The 7,929-nt window shown below is 33.5% G+C and overlaps 1 pseudogene; it reads right to left on the reverse strand.

Moving 5' to 3' along the window:
* Positions 1-1,049: 1,049 nt before the first annotated feature.
* On the reverse strand, positions 1,050-1,993 carry LOC120224953 (annotated as a pseudogene).
* Positions 1,994-7,929: the final 5,936 nt, after the last annotated feature.

Raw genomic sequence — 7,929 nt, forward strand, 5'->3', positions numbered from 1 at the left:
AATAATAAAATAGATATGATTTACCCTTCTTTGAAGGCACACTTTATTCAGAAAGTAGAAATAAATCTTATCCGTGATTGTAAATAATAGTAAACAGAATAAAGGATAAACTAGTTATAAAACAGATTTCAAAAAGAGGGTCATGTATTGGACTGAGAATTTAAAGTATTCTATAGTGAAATTAAGTTGAAGCAAAAAAAAAAAAAAGTGAATAGAAACGAATTATATGAAATTGAAGTCAAGAATATTCTACAAAAGAGGATCAGGTGTGATAACTCAGAGGACATAGAGAGATCTGTAAATTCCACAAATATCCAGAGGGCCAAAAGGGTTGGCACTTATGATTGTCTGATGTTGTGGAGAAGTAGAGAAAATCCAGTTGGTGTATGGTCTTATAGTTTATAAGACCATAAGGCTTCATTGCTTTAATTCTATTCTCAAAGAAATAAGAAATTTCATATTTAAAAGAATTATCATCGCATCATATAATTTTCATTTTAAGGGCATGACTCTTGCCTTACATAAAGAATCAATTAAAAAGTAGCAAGAGCAGATGTTTAGAAACTTCTCAGGTTATTGTAGTGTCTCATTAAAGAAATGCTGGTGACTTATACTAGGATAAATAAAATGAAGATAGTGAGAAGACAAAGTTAAAATTTGAGTCTAGACTCAAAGAAACTAACATAGTTGGATTGCATTTGAGGAATGAGGAATTCACTTCTATATACCCCTCAGAAGGATACATATGAACCATTTTCTAATTAGAATTTTTTTAATTTTACTATAGATGATATCATAGGACATCTATTTTCAACCTGATAACTGACTTTCCTGTGCCCCTGAAGAGAGGGGCCTCCAGATATGTACTTTCTATTACCAGTTCTATTTATATCCATTCCCAGCATCACTTGTGAATGAAATAAATCTAATAATAATAATAATAATAACAACAAAAAGTAGTACTAATTCATTTTTGTGTCAAATAATAGGTTCTCTGAAAATTATCTTTGAAATTTTTCCCCACACAACTGGGCACTATATTGTTGAACCTACTTCTGACATAATTTTGCTACAATTTTCACTCTAATTTGCCTAGTTTTCACACAATACACAATAAGATTCATCATAGGAAGCACAAGTAAAAGAACATTTGCCATGAGAATATTGAAGAGAGATGAGGCATGTCGGGCAAAACGAGGGACAATGGCAAGGTTGATGACGGGCAGATAGAAGATGATCACTGCACAGATGTATCACAAGTATTGAGGGCCTTGAGCTTCTCCTTTCAGAATGAAATTCCCAGCACAGTCTTCAGGATCAGAATGTAAGACACAACAATGGACATAAAGTCTACCATAACATAGAGCACTACAAAAAAACCATAGATGACATCAGTTCGGTTGTCAGAGCAGGCCAACTTCATGACATCCTGGTGGAGACAGTAGGAATGGGATAGTTGAGTTTTATTACAATACTTCAAACTTCTCAAAGTGAAGGGGAAGCGAAGAACCAGTAGGAAGCTCTTGAAAAAGAATGTCGTTCCTATTCTGGCAACTCTGATAGGAGTAAGAATGGAGCTGTATCTCAGAGGGCTGTGGATGTCTAAGAAGCAGTCAAATGATATGATCAAGAGCACCAAAGACTCAAATACTGTGAATCCATGAATGAAGAATTCCTGGGCAAAGCAGGCATCGGCAGAAATTTCAGGGGCATTGAGTAAGAATATCTGCCACATGGTAGGTAGAGAGGATAAGGACAAGCTTGTGTCAAACACGGCCAACGTGGAAAGGAGGTAGTACATGGGCTCATGCAAAGGGAGTTCTGTCTTGATGACAAAAAGGCTGATGCAGTTTCCCAGAATGGCAATAAGGTACATCCTACAGGTGTGGATAAAGATCCAGATGTGTGCATACTCTAGCCCTGGCATCCCAACCAAGAAGAAGGTGGTGATTTCAACATATGATGTATTGATAATGGACATGATACATTTAGAGGACTCTGCAACGAAAGAGAGAGATGCCGAGTTGTAAAATATTAATATCTGGGAATGTCAGAGAAAATAGTGATTTTTGAAGTTTCTAGCTTCTTTCAGTTCTTTCGACAACAAAGCATTTATGTAACTGCCATATAGAGAAAAATGCCTGTCACTTAAACTAGAATCTTCTGATACCATAGCTTGGAAAAACTGCTGCTCACATGTTTCTCCTACAGATAAACTGGATCTTTATTTTATATTAAGACACAGGTCTGAATTCTTCTTTTCTTTTTCTGTAAAATTTTAGTCACCAGTAGTCAACTACCTTTTTTATTTAATGTTTCAAATTTTTCTTTAAACTCCACTTCGTTAACATATATCTTAATATTAGTTTTAGGAGTAGGATTTAGTGATTCATCACTTACATACAACACCCAGCACTCATCACGAGTGCCCTTCAGTCTTCTACTTCTTTTCTTTCGTATCCTCAATATAATACTGGGTGGAATATAGGTTTCCAAATGTGATACTAAGTAATTTTCAGATCCATTTTCTTCATAACTCTTGAGAATCCCACAAAGGTATAGTCTTCTCAAAATTAGACTGCTCTTAATTCTGTTTCTTGCCATCTGAAAACTGGTTATTTAAACATTATTTGAAAATTACTACTATTTCAAATTATATATTTGTCAAGGCAGTCACTACAGAGATTACTGGCAAGTTCTCTTTTGGCCTGGAATTTGTGACTACTTTTGTAGTATTGCCAGAAGAAGAATAAACTGCAGTGGTCACTACAGTCATTTAAGAGAATTTGAATTCTATTGAAGGCCAATCCTTCAAAAGGAAAAATAGCCTTTTCATGTAGTCTCTGAAAGGGACATTCTTCCTAGAGAGACGACTTTTCAAGGCTCTATATGAAGTTCTACATGGTTGATTGCCAAAGAATAAAAAATTAAAAAAAAAGTTTTTAAAAAAAGAAGTAAGTAAAAGCCAAATAGAGGGATATCTGGGTACTTATCAGAGAGTGGATATTTTGGAGAGCGCTTCTGAGAGTAGCTGAAGGATACCAGTATAGAACCCCTGAAGTTACTAAATTTGTCTCCCACCAAAGTGTCCCCCTAGTATGTGAAGGCTTGCCTCTTTTGTCTTCTCCAGTCACCATCTCAAGGGGCCCTGAATTCTCTGGGAATTGTGGCCAGGCTGGATCTATTCTGAGAATAAGCATACAAACACATACAGATACAGTAAATCCAGAGAGTTAATACCAAGGACATGAAATAAGTATATAGACCTGGAATTAGGAACAATTTTCATTAGAAAGAGGTCCTTATAGGACAAGAACCACATGATCCTCTCAATAGATGCAGTGAAAGATTTTGACAAAATACAGCATCCTTTTTTGATTAAAAAAAAAAAAACTTCAAGGATGTAGGAATAGAAGGATCATACTTCGATATCATAAAAGCCATATAAGAAAGACCCAATGCTAACATCATCCTCAATTGGGAAAAACTGAGATCTTTCCTCCTAAGGTCAGGAACAAGAAAGGGATGTCCACTCTCACCACTGTTATTCAACATAGTATTGGAAGTCTTAGCCTCAGCAATCAGACAACACAAAGAAATAAAAGGCATCCAAAGTGGCCAGGAGGAGGTCAAAACTTCACTCTTCACAGATGACATGATACTATATATGGAAAACCTAAAAGATTCCCCCAAAAACTGCTAGAACTGATACATGAATTCAGCAAAGTTTCAGAATATAAAATCAATGCACAGAAATTGGTTGCATTCCTATACACTAATGAAGCAACAGGAAGAGAAATCAAGGAATTGATTCCATTTACAATGGCACCAAAAACCATAAAATACCTAGGAATAAATGTAACCAAAAATGTGAAAAATCTATACACTGAAAGCTATAGAAAGTTTATGAAAAAAATTGAGGAAAACACACAAAAAGGTGCCAGAAGGTCCAGTTACTTATTGAGTTTGTACTGTAAGTCAGTAAAAATGATTATGCATTAAAGAAAAAAAAAGAAAGAAAGAAGTCCTTAGTAACCAGATATTGGAGAAACATAGTAAATGCTGTGCAAAATCTCTGAGATTTCTGTTAGTTATTTTGCTCAAATATTAATCCTTTGCCCCAGTAAGAGTCAAAGCAGAGACATTTTGAGTTGAGTTTGTGCGTTTAAAGAAATGATGCAGAGCAACCACGCTATGACATACATTTTTAGCCTAGACTTTCCTCTGACATTGGATTCATCCTTCCAGATATTCCTGGACATCATTAATTAAGTATTCCTTAAACCAAGGTGTCCAAATTAGACTATATTTTCTCCTTTCCTAAAGCTACTTCTTAGGGACTCATCATAGTAATACACTTTTATGTTAAATATTTCACTAGCCAAAAATCTGAACTCTTTAACCTCTTTTTCCCTACACTTTGTAAATAGTAATAGCTAACATTATTAAGCATTCAAATTGTTCCACTTATTGAGACTTGTTCATTACTAGATGATTATTGTGCATCCTTTAATATCTTGAATAATAGTAAGTATTATTATTATCTTCATCTTACTGATGAATAAAATGTTTTTTAAGAAGGTCTAGTGTTCTGTCCAAGATGAGACAAGAGTTGTACAGTAGAGGTAAGGTAGGAATTCAGGTCTGTCAAATTCCTGATAACTAAACATGTTGCATGCAATAAAGAATGTCAATCAATATTTTAGGAGTTACAGACTGAATGGTTGGTTGGCTTGAATTCTGTATTATTTTCAACATTCTCAACTGCCTACTAGTTTATTCTCAGAGATTAACAAGGTTAATCATATCTTTGTGACAAAGAAAATAATGCTATTACAGGAATATTCAGGAGAAATCTCTTAAGGAGAAAACAAGTATATACTCACCCCCAATAATGTATAATCTCAGTAAGGGAGCTAATATTAAGTACACCAAAAGGGGAAGAAAGCATAACCAAGTTTTACTGTAACTGTGCTTCATAAAATCTTTTAAACTTCATTATGATTATTTTTCAATTACTAATTGGCTACTGTTGGCATTCTCCTGGTTATGTAATCAAGAATTCTTTCCCATCCACTCCTTACTTTCTTTCTGAGCTCTTCACAGGTTCTTCTCATTTAAAGCATAGCAGGATGCACTTCGGTTCATTTCTGTGTTTATTGCTATAGTGGTGTTATGTGTCCTGTGGCTCAATGACCAACTTTGGGAACAGAGTTAATTTGTTCCATAGCAATATGAAGTAAGCTACAACAGGGCAGGTAACACATCTGTTTTATTAGTCTTTATATGTTCAGTCACGAGCACCATGAATGATAAACGGAAGATTAGTAAATATTTCTTGAATGAGAAATTGAATTGCATTTTAACACTGGTTTGGACTATTTTTACATTTATTGTTGTTCCAACTTTGCTATCTTTGCTAGAAAAAAAGGATGAATTTTAGTAACCGTAGGATTTATCCATATAAATCTTTACATATTAAAATAATATTGTATATATTTTTGTGTATGTTTAAGTTACATAATATATTTTGTAAGTTTATTTGTATTTAAATAATGCATAAAAGGTTTATTTGTATATAGAGAATATTTAAAACACAGAACATTATAAATATTATAACAAAGTGAATTATGCATAAATATAATAATTCTTAATATTTAACCACACTAATTTGGAGTATTTTTTCTGTGAAAGCAAATGTATTAAAGATCAGTTGAGTTTTCAGTTAGTTTCCTTTTCTTGAATGATAATGAAGATACTAGCATATGAAATGGTTGGAATACTGGTAGAGCAGCACCTCCAAGAACAATTTAAGTTCATTTATTAGAAAAGAAGAATAGGTAAAACTCTAAAGATACAACTTCCATTTCAGGATGATAATAGAGAAGCATATATTAAGAATGCAGGAAGGAATAATAGTGGATTAACAGAAATCAATAAAATATGTATCTGACATAAATAATGAAAATAAAAACAGAAGTCTGGTCCTGTGAAAAGTTTAAGAGTATCCATAAGAAACTTAGCAACTCTAAACAAGAATGAAGAGAGAAAACACAAAATGTGTGTCAATAATTAAAATAGGAAATACCACCATAGATTTTACTTACAACATAAAACCTATTAAGTGGATACAATGAATATAATAAAAACACTTTTTTTTTATAGTAGGTAACTTAGATGAAATGTTTTTCAAATTGTTTGAAAAACACTAGTCTCCAGAATTTAAACAAGAAAAGGAAAAGCTGGATAGTTCTTTATCGGTTAACAACACTTAATTCATATATTTTTTTTTAAACCCCACAAGTAAACTCCAGGCCAAGAGGCCACATTTCTTATTTATATTAAGTATTTTTAAAAAATAATGCCCGTATTATATATACTCTGTTAGAGAATAAAACACTTCTCCATTAATTTCATGTGCAACATCTAACCAATTACAGTATGAGAAACAGTAATTGATGGTTTACATAGTTTGTAAATATAGATACAAACATAATACAAAGAGCAGAAAGAGTACAATGATATATTAAAAAATAAATTAGGGGCGCGTGTGTGGTTCAGTCGATTGAGCATCTGACTCTTGGTTTCAGCTCAGGCCATGATCTTATGGTTCATAAGTTTGAGCCCCACATCAGGCTTCACGCTGGCAGCTCAGAACCTGCTTATTATTCTCTCTCTTTCCCTCTCTCTCTCTGCCCACCCCTCTCTCTTTCTCTCTCTCTCAAAACAAATAAATAAGCTTTAAAAAAAAATACATCATGACCAAATGGACTTTATCATAGAAATATACACTTTTCAAAAATCATGAATGTATTTCACACTGACAGCAGAAAAGCTGCAGGAGCACCTTAATATATAAAATCATATGTTTTCATCACAAAACCTGAGTAAACTAGAAATAAAGTTACTACCTTGAATTGATAGACATATATAGAAATGTAGCTGACATTACAACAATGAAATAATGTTGGACATTTTCTCTCAATGACATGTAAAATCCAGGATGCCCTTATCAGTACTCTGTTCAAACTTGGACTTGATGTCCAGAACTACGTAATATGCAAAGAAGAAAGAAATAAAAAGGATAAAATTTTGAAAGGATAAAGTCAAAATGTCTCTACTCACAAATGATTGCTTAGAAATCTATAAATATTAAGAATAAATTCATTTTAATTTGTTAACATTATAACTTTATTATTTTTTCAGTTTTTATTTAAATACCATTTAACATACAGTGTACTAATATTAGTTTCATGTATACAATATGGTGATTCAACACTTCCATACAACACCCAGTGATCATCACAACTGTACTCCTTAATCATCATCACCTATTTAAGCCATCCCCTGACACACCTCCTTTCTGGTAACAATTAGTTTGTTCTCTATGGTTAAGAGTCTGTTTCATGGTTTGCTTCTCTTCTTTTTTTTTACTTTGCTCATTTTTTTTGTTTCTTAAATTCCACATACGAGTGAATTGTATGTTATTTACCTTTCTCTAACTGACTTATTTTGCTTAGCATAATACTCTCTAGCTCCATCCATATCATTGCAAATGGCAAGATTTCATTCTTTTTATGGCTGAATAATAATCCATTGTATGTATATACATCTTCATCCATTCCTCAGTCGATGGATAACCACAAATTAATATTTTTATTAAATTTATTTTAATGTTTATTCATTTTTGAGAGATGGAGAGAGGCAGAGCATGATAGAGGGGTAGAGAGAGAGGGAGACAGAATCCAAAGCAGGCTCCAGGGTCGGAGCTATCAGCACAGAGCCATTTATGAGTCTCAAACCCACAGACTGCGAGGTCATGACCTGAGCCGAAGTCGGACACTTGACCCACTGAGCCACCCAGGTGCCACAACAAGAAGTTAATTTTTAAAAGCAACCAGCAATATACAAAACTGAGTTCCTTCACAC

The sequence above is a fragment of the Hyaena hyaena genome, unplaced genomic scaffold, assembly GCF_003009895.1.
Source record: "Hyaena hyaena isolate Hyena2069 unplaced genomic scaffold, ASM300989v1 scaffold_1310, whole genome shotgun sequence".
In the NCBI taxonomy this organism is placed as follows: domain Eukaryota; kingdom Metazoa; phylum Chordata; class Mammalia; order Carnivora; family Hyaenidae; genus Hyaena; species Hyaena hyaena.